General features: G+C 50.8%; 1 protein-coding gene across 1 annotated transcript in view; it reads right to left on the reverse strand.

The window, feature by feature from the left end:
- The window catches only part of LOC105476431 (DS cell adhesion molecule like 1), a 365,099-nt gene that overhangs the window by 193,870 nt on the left and 158,674 nt on the right, over nt 1-12,555 (reverse strand). The gene's annotated exons all lie outside the window — the stretch shown is intronic.

Genomic DNA, 12,555 nt, shown 5'->3' on the forward strand with positions numbered 1-12,555 from the left:
GACTGTGTTGTTTTATGCAAATTGTACAACATCACAAAACCTCATGACCTTATCTATAAGCAGGAGACAATATTTACCTCACAGGACTATTTTAAAGGTGAAACGAGATAATGTGTGGAAGAATCTGCCACGTATTAGCTAGGGGTTGTGGGTACGGTATGTAGACTCCTTGGGCCTCAGTTTTCTGATTGAGAAGTGGGATTGTCAAGAGGCTACCATGAGGAGCAATGAAAAGATGTGTTTCATAAAAAGTTTTCTATAAATTGAAATATTATTTCAATATTTACTTATTACTATAGCAAGCACACTACAAGGCCTGAAACTTAGATGACCCTCAGTCCATGTTTGCTGGATGAACAAATGGTGGAATGAGAGACCATTTGTCTAGTCCAGGCTCAGATGTTTGCCAAAATGAGGACCCCTTTAAAAGGAGAAGAGGACTGATGATATTAATACCAGATTACTTTTTTCCAGCAGATCCATATTTAGCTTTGTCCATCCCAAAGGGCTAGTGGCCTGGAAGCTCTGCAGACACAAATGAGGTGGCTCCGTACCATACCCTGCTTCACCATGGAGACACACACCCGCTGTGGTATAAGATGAAGCTGAGAAACTGCCATCTGTAAGATGTAAATTTTTATTTGTCTTCCAGGAGCAGGGCAGGTTGTACCAAGTTGCCCTCCCTTGCTTCCGCCTGTGATTGATGGCATGGAGTTAGGCTGGAGCTGGCTGACAATGGTGGTGAGCCTGTAAAGCTAACAGCCCATGTGTGGATCCTGCACATGGGCCTCTGAAAACACCAACCTCACCAATGAGCCTGACTGTTCTCCACAGGCTCACATGGACCGTCCTTCACACATGCATTCTGGGGCTCCCACTCCACTGCAGAGTCCTGGAGGAAGGGGGCAGTTTTTCTACTTTATGTCTGATTTCTTCTGGCATATTCAGTTCTGAAGGACCAGAGCCCTGATCCACTGGGGATGATGGGAGCCAAAGACCCAGACCCTTTAGCAAAACTGTGAAGCAGGTCAAGTTCAAGTTCATCTCAACTACCTACATTTTGGTGCTCCTGGTTCTCCCCCACCCTCAAGGCACCCAGCTTGTGGACATTTCTCATGCTGTACTTCTAAAGGATCCTATGGATAACAGATTCAGTAAGTAATACAGATTATATATAAATAATTATGTTTACTGAGTCCATACTATGTATTAAATGCTACAAGGTGCACACATATAAATGGTCGTCTACTGGGCAGGCTAGGGTAGCCATTATGAGTGCTGACCTTACACTAGGCAGGTCTCAGCCCAAATCTTGCTTCTACCATTTACTAACTGTACAGTCTCAGGCAGGTTATATAATATCTCAAAGTCCTATGCCTACCTCTCCTCTCTCCTATGAGACATGAGAACCCTGGCTTCATATGAACTGGCATCAATTAAAATCTCCTGCCATGTTTAAGGGAATCTGTGTCTAACACGCTAAACAACTCGTTTTTTTTTGAGACAGAGTCTTGTTCTGTCACCCAGGCTGGAGTGCAGTGGTGCGACCTCAGTTCACTGCAACCTCTGCCTCTTAGGTTCAAGTGATTCTCCTGTCTCAGCCTCCTGAGTAGCTGGGGTTACAGGGGTGTGCCATTGACACCCAGCTAATTTTTGTATTTTTAATAGAGATGGGGTTTTGCCATGTTGGCCAGGCGGGTCTTAAACTCCTGACCTCAAGTGATCCATCCTCCTCGGCCTCCCAAATTGCTGGGATTACAGGTGTGAGCCACCGCTCCTGGTCTAACATGCTAAACTTGCAGCGGAAGGCCCCTTAGCATGGGATTTAGGGTTAGATAGTCTTAGCTCTGTCACTCACCAGTTGTGGAACCTTGGGAAAGGGAAATATACTGAGAGCCAGTTTCCTCACCTCTAAAGCTCTAAAGTGGGGATAATATTAATACCTACACCTCATTATATGGTTGTAAAGATTAAATTAATCAATGCCTCTAAAAGACTTAGTCTGGCCCCTGCTATATGGCACATGTTCAATAAATTTTAGATACTATTGTTAACCTAATCTCCCAACAGATGAGGTGGCCCAAGATCACACACCTGGGACTTGAACCCAGGTCTCCTGACACTGAGACCAGTTAGGTACCTCCATCACAGAATGCTGACTCATCTGAATAACACGTGTTAAGACACTATTGGAGGATAATGGCTTGCTGTTCCCCTGCATAAAAACATAGTTACAATTTCACAGGAGCTGTCAAGGCTTTACTGCAAAGAGAATAATGGTGGGCACCCAGGTACTATAAAGGACAGGTGGGAGGGAGAGCTCTCTGTGCGGGAGGAGCAGTGGAAAAATAGAACAGGTTACCTTCACTAAATGATTAACTTTCTTTTTACCATTTGTTGGTTTCAAATTAAAATAAGTCTAGCCAACTTGCAAAGCCACCCACCAGCTTCAACTTGATTGAAACCAGCTGAATCGGAATGACAGCATCACAGGCGTTCACAGAGATCGGGGGGAAGGACGGGGAGCAGAGCCAGGAGGGGCCGCCTCAGTGAGGCCTGCAACAGGAGGTGTTTATTCTTTAGGCCCCTACGAATGACCGGAGCCATTCCTGACCTTGTGGCTCTTGATAGAGTAGTGAATGGAAAGGCAAGGCACTGTTAATCTGCAAATAGAAGGGGACTTGGGAGTTCAAAACCTGTCTGTAAACAAGCTTTGAGGGGGAGAGGGTTGGAAAGTCAGTGCATTACAAGTTCAAAGCATCAGGTGCACTTTGATTTGGCCCTTTTGGGTTTTGTGTTTTGGCCTTTTTTTAATGACTTGAGTATGGGTGAGATAGTCCTTTATCATGATAGGCACTCACATGCGCACTGGTGGCCCCAGATAAGAGCCTGGAAGTCATCACCTGGCCCTTTAACTTGTTCACCCCTAAGCCTGGCCCCAGGAGCACTCTTCTCCCTCCTAGATGTTATTCTCCTTCAAAAGCTCCTTCCTCACACACACGGAGAGACCTGGTAAGCCCCGGGGGTCAAATGCAACCTTCAGCTAGAATCTGCTTCAGGAGCCGGCCTGTCGGGAAGAGAGAAGCCATCTAGCAAAGATTTCTCTGGCAGGGGCACGGATTCATTTGTGGCTTGGCAGAGGAGAGACAGAACAAGAGTTGGGGAGGCAGGGGTGGCTTTTGGGTCTAGACTGGTGATGTCTGAACTCGTGTGCACATTGGAATCACCCCACGAGCTTCAAAACCCACCCATGCCTGGTCTCCCCCAACATACTGTAATTTAATTGGTCTGGAGTGTGACCGGGGCTTTGGATGGCTTAAAAGACCCACAGGTGATTCTAATGTGTGGTCAGGCCTGGGAATCACTGGTCTGGGACTCCCACAGAGAAGGAGTTCGGCTTCACCCCTAGTCGCTACCTCTCCCACCCCAGACACGTGTATTCTCTGTGGGGGCCTCACGGATTGCTGGGTGGAGGAGTCCAGTTGAGCACAACCACTGAGTAAAGGGATTTCAGGTCCGGGGAAAGTAACCCTCTGGCTTTGAAAACCTCTCCCACCTACCGCCTAACACCTGCAGCTCCTTCACTGGGACAAAGCTCTTTATTCCACAAGGAGAGAGAAGGCTTAAAACAGCAATGCCCTTGGGAGGAGAAGGAGGGTGACTCACATTCATGCTAAGCTATAAATGACTGATGAGCAGGGAAGAGAACACTGAGCCATGTTGACAACCTGACGCAGGGGAGAAGTGAGAACATATTCAAGCTAGAGGGACCCCCTCATTTTATAAAAGGAGGAAACCAGGTCCCAGCAGTGTGACCCAACCCGGTCAAGGCCATCTGTTCAGCAGGTCAGCCCTAGCATCCGGGGCAGAGGGGGTGCTCTTCATACTTGACACAGCTTGGGGTAGGGCTGGCCTTGACTGTCAAAAATGAAGATGCCTCCTGCAGGCGTCCATGGTGGATCTCTGTATCAGACTTTGCACTGCCCCAAAATGCTGTTGGAAAACGTGTCAGGCATTTTCTTACTAACAATGCCCGTGGGTGCTACTGGCATTTAGTGGGCAGGGTCCAGGGACACGAAATAGCCTGTAATGTGTGGGGCAATCCTGCCCAAGGAAGAACAGTGCAGCTCCAAATGCCATCAATGTCCCCTTTGAGAAACACTATTAATCCTGGGCCTGCGGCAGTCTATGAGGCCCATCTTCCCCTAAAACCCATGACAGAAGCGCTGGTCGCATGCCTGTGGGCATGGCCCGGACAACGGTGGAGCAGGCAATTGTCTCCAGGTAGGCTCTGCGGACACTTTGAGGCTAGTGCCTGGGCAGCTGGGTTTCCCACAGGCCTCTGTGACATTGCCCCATTATCTGGAGCTGAGCTCTGGGTTCAGGGATTCTGAAGACCCCCATACCAGAGCTCCAGGCCAGAGATTAAAGATGCCTGGTGGGTGGTGTTTAGCACAGCCCACTCTTGCTGAGACCCCCCTCTTCTGGCATGAGACCTGGTCAAAGAATCAGCCCAAGTTACCGCCTGCCCCTGCTCAGCCTTGGTCCCCTGGGGATGCTACACAAAGTAAAGGGCTTGTCTAGAGAGCTACTCCTGAAGCAGAAAGGACCCCATGCCATGTTGCCAGGGCCCTGAGTGGCAAATGTGGGCATTTCCTGCGGCTATCTGATTGCTTTCAGGGGTGCTACACTCCTCTTAATCCAAAGATTTATACTTTCTTGATCTGATAGTGGGGCAAGGTGAGATGAGGGGGCCATTATCAGGTAGTTAAAGAGCCCAGGCTATTTGCCTCACTGGGGCAGTCATGTCTCCTCCCTGGGCCTGCGTTTCCTTATCCATAAGGGGTGCTGGTCATGCTGCCTGCCTTCTCACAGAACGGGCACAGCATGTCAAAGCATGTGGCGAATTCTCAAGCTGTACCCAAACAAGCGCTCTCTATGCAGGAGGCGCTGATTTTCTCATCATCATTGCAGGCACCCACTGTCCCTATGTCTCCAGAGCCCTACACCTTGGTCCACCCCGCAACCCTGGACTACTGGCCCTGGGGACCACCCTGACATTGTGCCCACCTGGGACGAGACTCAGAGGGCCTGGCCGTGAGCGGCAGGTGCAGAGCAGGGCAAATCTCATCCTATGCTCCACGGTGCCTGCCACTTGCCGACCACCAGCACCCCGATCCTCCAGGAAGGAAGAGAGAGGGCGGAAACTTGCAAAAGAAATCAGCCAGGCCTGAGTTCTCCAGGCAGTGGAGAACTCGCAGTGGTGCCTGCGAGATTTTACATTCAGGAAGCTTAGCTGACATTTATGGCGGGAAGTTTTATTTCTGTGGTAAATAACCTCGAATGGTGTAGGTCATTAGACTAATTACAGCAGATAATTAATTTTCTAACTCTTTTTTAAGCTGGCCACATATTACTAGAGAAACAAAATTTATTCTTTTTCTCCTCTTGCGAATGTGACAGTGCTTATCCCGTCGTCCTGCCCATCAGAACAGAGATGGCGGGAGATTTTCCCTTCTGCCCCAGGTCTGCTAAGACACTGTTAGAGGTTACAAGTCACTCCGCCCCTTCTTCTCCCTGCTAGATGTTATTCTCCTTCAAAAGCTCCTTCCTCACCACCATCTGAGGTGGGTTTGTATTCGCCCTGCCCTGTTTCCCGTGGGTCTTGGGCACAGGGGCTGGTGCCGATTTCCAGCGCTTTGACTGAAGGCCTCTATGTGGTCCCCAGTCTGAGTACAATGCCGGGAGAGGAGACCAGTCGCGCTGCTCACAGCCCCACATCACCACACTTGTGCCCGCCTCTGAGCTGCCACAGCCCACTATTCCCTACTGCCCAGTGCCTGGGCAGGGCCCCTGCTCTCTATGTAAAGCCCGTCCGCTGCCCGTGGCTTGGCTCAGCTCACAGCTCCATAACTGAGCTCATCCTCACAGGGTCCAGGAGGGAGCTTCGGGAACTCCTGTGCCAGGCACTTTGTATATATGATCTCGCAGAAGTTTCGAAGGTGGTCCCAACACCTTCATTTTGGAGTTGGGGAGACTGAGGCTCAATGTGGCTGAACTGGGATGGGCGTCTAGCTCAAAGTGGGGCCCCTCAGGCCCTGCTGCCCACAAGCGTCTATTTTTTTTTTTTTTTTTTTGAGACGGGGTCTCGCTCTGTCGCCCAGGCTGGAGTACAGTGGCGCAATCTCGGCTCACTGTAAGCTCCGCCTCCCAGGTTCACGCCATTCTCCTGCCTCAGCCTCCCCAGCAGCTGGAACTACAGGCGCCCACCACCACACCTGGCTATTTTTTTGTATTTTTAGTAGAGATGGGGTTTCACTGTGTCAGCCAGGATGGTCTCGATCTCCTGACCTCGTGATCTGCCTGCCTCAGCCTCCCAAAGTTTATCAGCCATTAGGCTCCTCACGTGCCCCTCAGACTTCATGAGTGTTTTCCAAATCCCTGGAGCTCTAATCAAGATGACCCTTCTTCCCCATGGGGACCATGGGCCCCTATGTACCCTCCATTTCCCTGTATTTCCCACAGAGCCCATCATGATCCTGAGCACTTCTCAGTAACACCTGTATATTTTAAAGGGTTTATATTGCATAAAGCCCTTTCATCACACATTGCATTTGAACCTTCAGTATTTCTGTAAGGGGCACATCAGCATGTCATTATTCCAACTTCAAAGATGAGAGGCTGAGGTGCTCAAGGTGATACTGCTGGGTCGACGTGAAGAGGGAACTAGAATCGGATCTGTTGCCCCCATCCGAGGGTTTCCCAGCCAGCACACCAGCTTATGGAACTGAGGCAAGGATGGAGTGAATCCTCCCACTTGCTCCCTGCAACACAACCAGGGCAGCCTCTGTTCAGGCAGCATTTCCCAGGGTGGGGAGCGGCCGATCCTCATGACCTGTGGGCTGAGGAGGGAATAGCAGGAACCTGAGGCCCCAGGCTGCTCCACCTACCCTGCCCGGCCTCCTGGTACAGGGAGAAGCACCAGTTTCAGTCATGTGCAAAATGTAAAATCCTTTACCAAACCCCAAATCTAGAATCTCAAAAGTGACTTCCAGCCTAGTCAATTCCAATTTTCTGGCTCCTCGTGCAGAATTCCTATTCATCCTCTGAGATCCATCTCCATGCCGTGAAGCATCTCCTCCTTGGACTTGCACTATCTGGTCCCATAGCCCTTGTTTATTCTTAAATGGCAGTCACTCTGACTTGCACTGTGGTGAAGGGTATTCCTGGGGCACAGTCCTCTGGGATGGACACTTCCATGGGAAGGGGCAGTTATACGTGGACTTATGTCCTCCTACATTCTCATCCAGAACCATCCACCCAGAAGCAGGAGTTGTTTCTTTTAGAAACCAGCCGGCCCAATCAGCCCATTTTTAGGTGAAGGCAGTGAAGCCCAGAGAGATAAAGCATCTTGTCCAAGGTCACAGAGCCAGACCTAGACTCTAGGCTGCCTGGCTCCTAGTTCAGGGCTCATCCCACCCCAGCCGGCTTCTGGCTAGACAGAATCTACCCATCCTGGCCCAGACTCTCTGGTGGGAAGTCAGGGATGCAGTGGTCAGGATGGGCATCAGAGCCAGCAGGCCCTGAGCACGGCTCACCCAAGTGGAACATGAACTTCCTAAACTCAGGTGGAAGTTAGAAATGGCAGACTGATCAGTGCTAATGAGCTTAAAACACCCAGGGATTAAAAAAAAAAACATGAAGAAGCTCTACTTCAAGCACAAATCTGCTCAACAGAAAAGAGACCTGGCTACGCTCTCTATGATATGTCACTGTCTGGAGGCTGAGGTGGGGAGGCACATGTGGGGTGTGAGATTTGGCTTTGGCAAGGTGGCATCCCTGGTGCTGAGACCTGAGTGTCCCCCATTACCTCCTGGAGACAGGAAAGCTCCAAGTTGCTGCTCCCCAAGCTGGGAGGCCACAGAAGCTGATGGCTGCCCACGCTGAGTGCTGCAGGGCTCAGAGTACTGGGGGATGGGTGCACATGGGAAGCCCTGGGGACAAAGGACAGTGCTCTCCCACCCCAGGAAGCAGCAGACAAGGGGGCCTGGGCAGACTGGGCAGGGGTGACAAGAAATGACTACTAAGACAGCCGGGCAGAGAGAGCAACAGAAACTGCAAGTGGTAGACCCACACAACAGGAGAGATGGACAGAAACAGGGAGACTCAGAGAAGGCTTGGAAAAGGTGGGAGGGAGGAAGGGAGAGAGAAAGACACTGAAAAAAGAGAGCGGGGAGAAGGCACAGTGGCTCACTCCTGTAATCCCAGAGCTTTAAGAGGCCAAGGTGGAAGGAGTGTGTAAGGCCAGGGGTTTGAGACCAGGCTGGGCAATAGATCAAGATCCCATCACTAAAAGAAATAAAAATAAAATTAGCCGGGCATGGTGGCATACGCCTGTAGCGCCAGCTATTCAGGAGACTGAGGTAGGAGGTTCAGGATTGAGACTGCTTGAGCCCTGGAGTTCAGGGTTACTGTGAACTAGGATTGTGCCACTGCACTCTAGCCTGGGCGAACCTGTCTCCAAAAAAGAGGGTGGGGGGGAGAAAATTGCCTCTTGAAGCCCCACAGGAACCTGAGAGATAGCATAGTGAGGCAAGGGAGCAGCAGACTACAGACAGACGCGCAGGGTTCCCATGGAGAAAGCACGAGATGTCACCCCTCCTGCCCTCCTGTCCCCCGTAGGGCACAGGAATGACATCTCCCATTCCAGTGCCCCTTCTTCTTCCTTACAGTTCCCTCACCTGCTGGAGGAGGAGTGGGGAGGCGGGAAGAGGCAGCAAGACAGACACAAGTGGGCCCGAATGCACTGCTTGAACAGGCGTCGAATGCACGTCACATGCCTACTTGCTGCTAGTGGACCCAACAAACACAACACACATCTGCTTAGCTCAGCGGCCTTGCAGACACACAGATCTCCACTCCCAAACCTGGCAGTGAGCTCTGCCTTTCCAGGGCAAGGCAGGGGAGAGAGGCAGCGGAGGGAGACAGCCCACCTTGCTGATGGAGGACATGGAGGGCCTGTGTCTCTATTGCCCCTGCCTTGTACCAAGCACGTACTCCACCAGGTCTTGCTGGAGCTCTATGGCCCCACGGCCTTGAGGATCACTGTGGCCCTGTGAAGTCGGAACAGGTGTAGTCCCGCCTTACAGATATGGAAACTGAGGCATAAAGTGGCCCCCCCCCAAAAAAAAGGCATAGGGTGGTAGAAGGCAGGGCCAGTGTCTGAAAACAGGAAGCCAAAAGCTAGAGTGACTCCAGGTCCAGGAGTGGGAATGAGCCTTTCCTGAAAAGCATCCCCATTGGACCATTTTAGGTGGTGGCAAGAGTCCAGCGGGAGGAAGAGTGCCTGGGTTCAAAGCCTGGCTCCGACACTCTTCCTAAATGTGTGACCTCAGCAGGTCGCGTGAACTCTGTGCCTTCGTTTCCTCATCTGTAAAACTGGGATCGCAGCATTTAGGTCAAAGGGTTGTGAAGATGAAATGAGTTGGACACATAAGTGCTCAGAATGTTGCCTGGCACATAGTGGGCACTCAATAAACATAAACATGAAATTCTAGTATTTTATAGGAGGGAGAACGGCAGCGACAAAGGTTGGGGGAGGGCTGGATGAAAGGGAAGAAAGTGACCCTCAGGAAATAGGAAGGGGCCTCTGGAGAAATAGCTCCTCTGGACTCATAGTCCTATAGCCTGAGGACACAAGAGTCTGGGGGAGCCCCAAATCTGAGCTCCCTGGGGGCCTCCTGCTGCTGCTTACTGCTGGTGGTACTGTCCCTGCTCAGCAGATTACCATGAGAGTTTTTCTAGCACTCCAGACAGGCTCTCCCACAGACACAGGGCCTGTTGGACCCGGGCAGAGGGAGAGAGGGAGGCCCATCAGGGTTCTGGGCTACATCCACTATTCCCCAGGAAGCCCGAGAGGAGAGCTGTGGGCTGCAGGCCCCAGCCAATGTTCACCTGGCACACCCTAAACAGTCTTCTTAGTGTCCCCCTTCATGGGATCCTAGAACTTTCTGGGGCCTGGCTCTCAGGGGAGATCAGAAGAATTGGTTCAGCTCCACCTAAAGGCCAGTGTCTTCAGGGACAGTTACATTTTGAAAGAAGCCCAAAGGGAGAGAATAACAGAATGCATTAGAATATCAGACATAGGGAACAGGCAGATATTTCTGTGTGTGCATGTGCACACACGTGTGATTGTGCCTGTGTGCATGTGTATCCATGTCCCATTACTCCTTCAATCAATCATCCACTCATCTAACCATCCAGCCACTCCTACTTTCAAGGCTTCTTCCTGGGCCAGGCCCTGAGCTATGCTCTGGAGTGACAGAGGCCGGTGACCTGGTGCCTGTCTTTGACGAGAAGGCCCCTAAGCTAAGGACAGAAGGTCTACAGACAGGTCCCTGGTGAGTCACAGGCCCCTACCAGGCCAGAGAAGGAGGAGGTCTTAGAGGAGCAGCAAAGCCTCTCTCTTGCAAATAAGAATGTTGCAGCCCAGGTTTGGAAGGACATGTACAGCCCATCTGGCCCAGCCCTCTCCCCAGTGGTCATATAACCTAATGGTTAGGAACTCCGTCTGATGCCGGCAGTCCTATCCCTGCTCAGCAGACACGACCGGAAGCTTTTCTCAGTCACTGGTCCCAGGTCATCACAGACTATTAGAGTTAGAAGAAACATCAGCAGTAAACTTGTAGCCTTTTCCTCATAAGGAAATGTCTTCTAAAGCCTCCTTATCAGAGGATAGCCACATGCTGTCTCGGATGCTCCTGCGGCCAGGAAGCTCACCACTTCTCGAGAGAGGCCAGTTCATTTTCAGGCCACTCTTGCTGCTGGTTTTGGTGGACAAGAATCAGCTCCCTCTGACCCTCACCTTGACACTAGCTCAGCTTTCCCCTAAGCCTGGAGGCACCTGAAGACAGGAACTACGAGGCTTTCTTGAAGCCTTCTTGTTTAAACTTTGCTCATATGATGAGTTTCCTGCCCCTCCCACCAGCCTGGCCCCCCCATCCTAGGGTGCAGCAGGCCATAAAAGCGATTGGTCCTGGGAGCCAAGATGCCACCAGCCAATCTGGTCAAAAACACAAGTGCTTGTAAGTAGGAGCTGTAGTGGACTTGCTTTGAGTTTTATGGCATGGCCCTGATATATGGTCAGGTCTGAAATGGGGTTTTGTTGAGGGGAGTGAATGCAAGAATTTTCCTTATTCAAAAAGTTCAGGTTCATGTGGGTCAGTTTCCCTGGAAGGGCTTTGATTTCTCTGTATCTAATAGTAATACCAATTAATTCATAATAGTAACTACCATTTATTATGCACCAGGCATCATGAAAAGGGCCCTATATGTATCATTTAATTCTCTCAGTAAAACTAAGGGGAGGACATTATTTAAGAAAAGGAAACTGAGGCTTCCAGGAATTACCTTAAGCCTAAGTTTACACAAATAGTGAGTAGTAAGTTCAAAGCTGGCGTTCCCAACCATTAGGTCATACAGCCGCTCGGGAGAGGATGGGCCAGGCAGGCTCCAAGTGTCCTTCCAACCCCGGGACACAGTCACCTGCCCTTCAGCCTTCTGGTCAGGAAAGATAGCACAAAGCCAGGTCTCTTTCTCTGTCATCTGGAATTTGGGGGTGACAACTCCACTGAGAAGGGTGGTTGTCTGGGGACAGTGTGTGTCTCTCTGTGGCCTGTGGGAACCTGGGCGACCTTTGCCTGAGAAGTCAGGCCGTCCTGCCTGGCCACACCTTGGCCAGCCTGGGTCTGAACACGCTTCAGTGAAAGAGATTCCTCCTCCCAACTGCGAGAGCCAGAGGGGTAGGGAGGGGACAGACACGGCTAAATCCAGCCTTCGTTCCCTGTCGACACAGAAAGAGGGCTCTGAGTGCTCTGAAAACTGGGTTAAAAATGGCTTGGCTGTACCTATCTTATCTGCTTTACACTGAAAGCCTTCAGCGCGTGGCAGGTTTTCACGCAGAATTTTCCTTGCTAATCCCCTTTGTTAGCTCTGATACTGACATTGCAGTACCAACCTCGTCTGGGCGATTTGAGAGGGATTACAGACCCTCAATCCTTTAGCATGTGGGAGAAGAATGTTTTCTCAAATCAAATTTTTCACAAACCTGTTTTCAAAAATAATCAAAGTGCAAATCCCTCTTTGGGATTGAAGGGCGGGGGGAAGACACTTGCCTGTTCGAAATGCAGCACGGCAGGCAGAATGTCATCCTCTTGGAGGTTGAGGTAGAGGTGCAGCCCTACCTGGTTGATTAACGGCCCTTCGTGTCCTCCAGACTTCGATGTCTGCTAAGTGGGGTCTGCAAGGGGAGGGCAGGGCATATGCGGTCACTGAATGGGACCCCATTCTCTGAATGGTACCATGTGCTTGCCTGAGGGGCCAGATTCAAGTTCAATTTCAACAACTGTGTATTAATAACCTATCACATGCCCTGCACCGTGCTGGAGATTGTGGGGGACACAATGATGAATCCAGTTTTACTCTTGCCTTGAGGAAATACTAGCAGGCAAGCGGCAAGTATCCGGAGGCTCTTGACCCAGGGCAGAGGGGGACCGG

This window comes from Macaca nemestrina, chromosome 12, assembly GCF_043159975.1.
Source record: "Macaca nemestrina isolate mMacNem1 chromosome 12, mMacNem.hap1, whole genome shotgun sequence".
Classification (NCBI taxonomy): domain Eukaryota; kingdom Metazoa; phylum Chordata; class Mammalia; order Primates; family Cercopithecidae; genus Macaca; species Macaca nemestrina.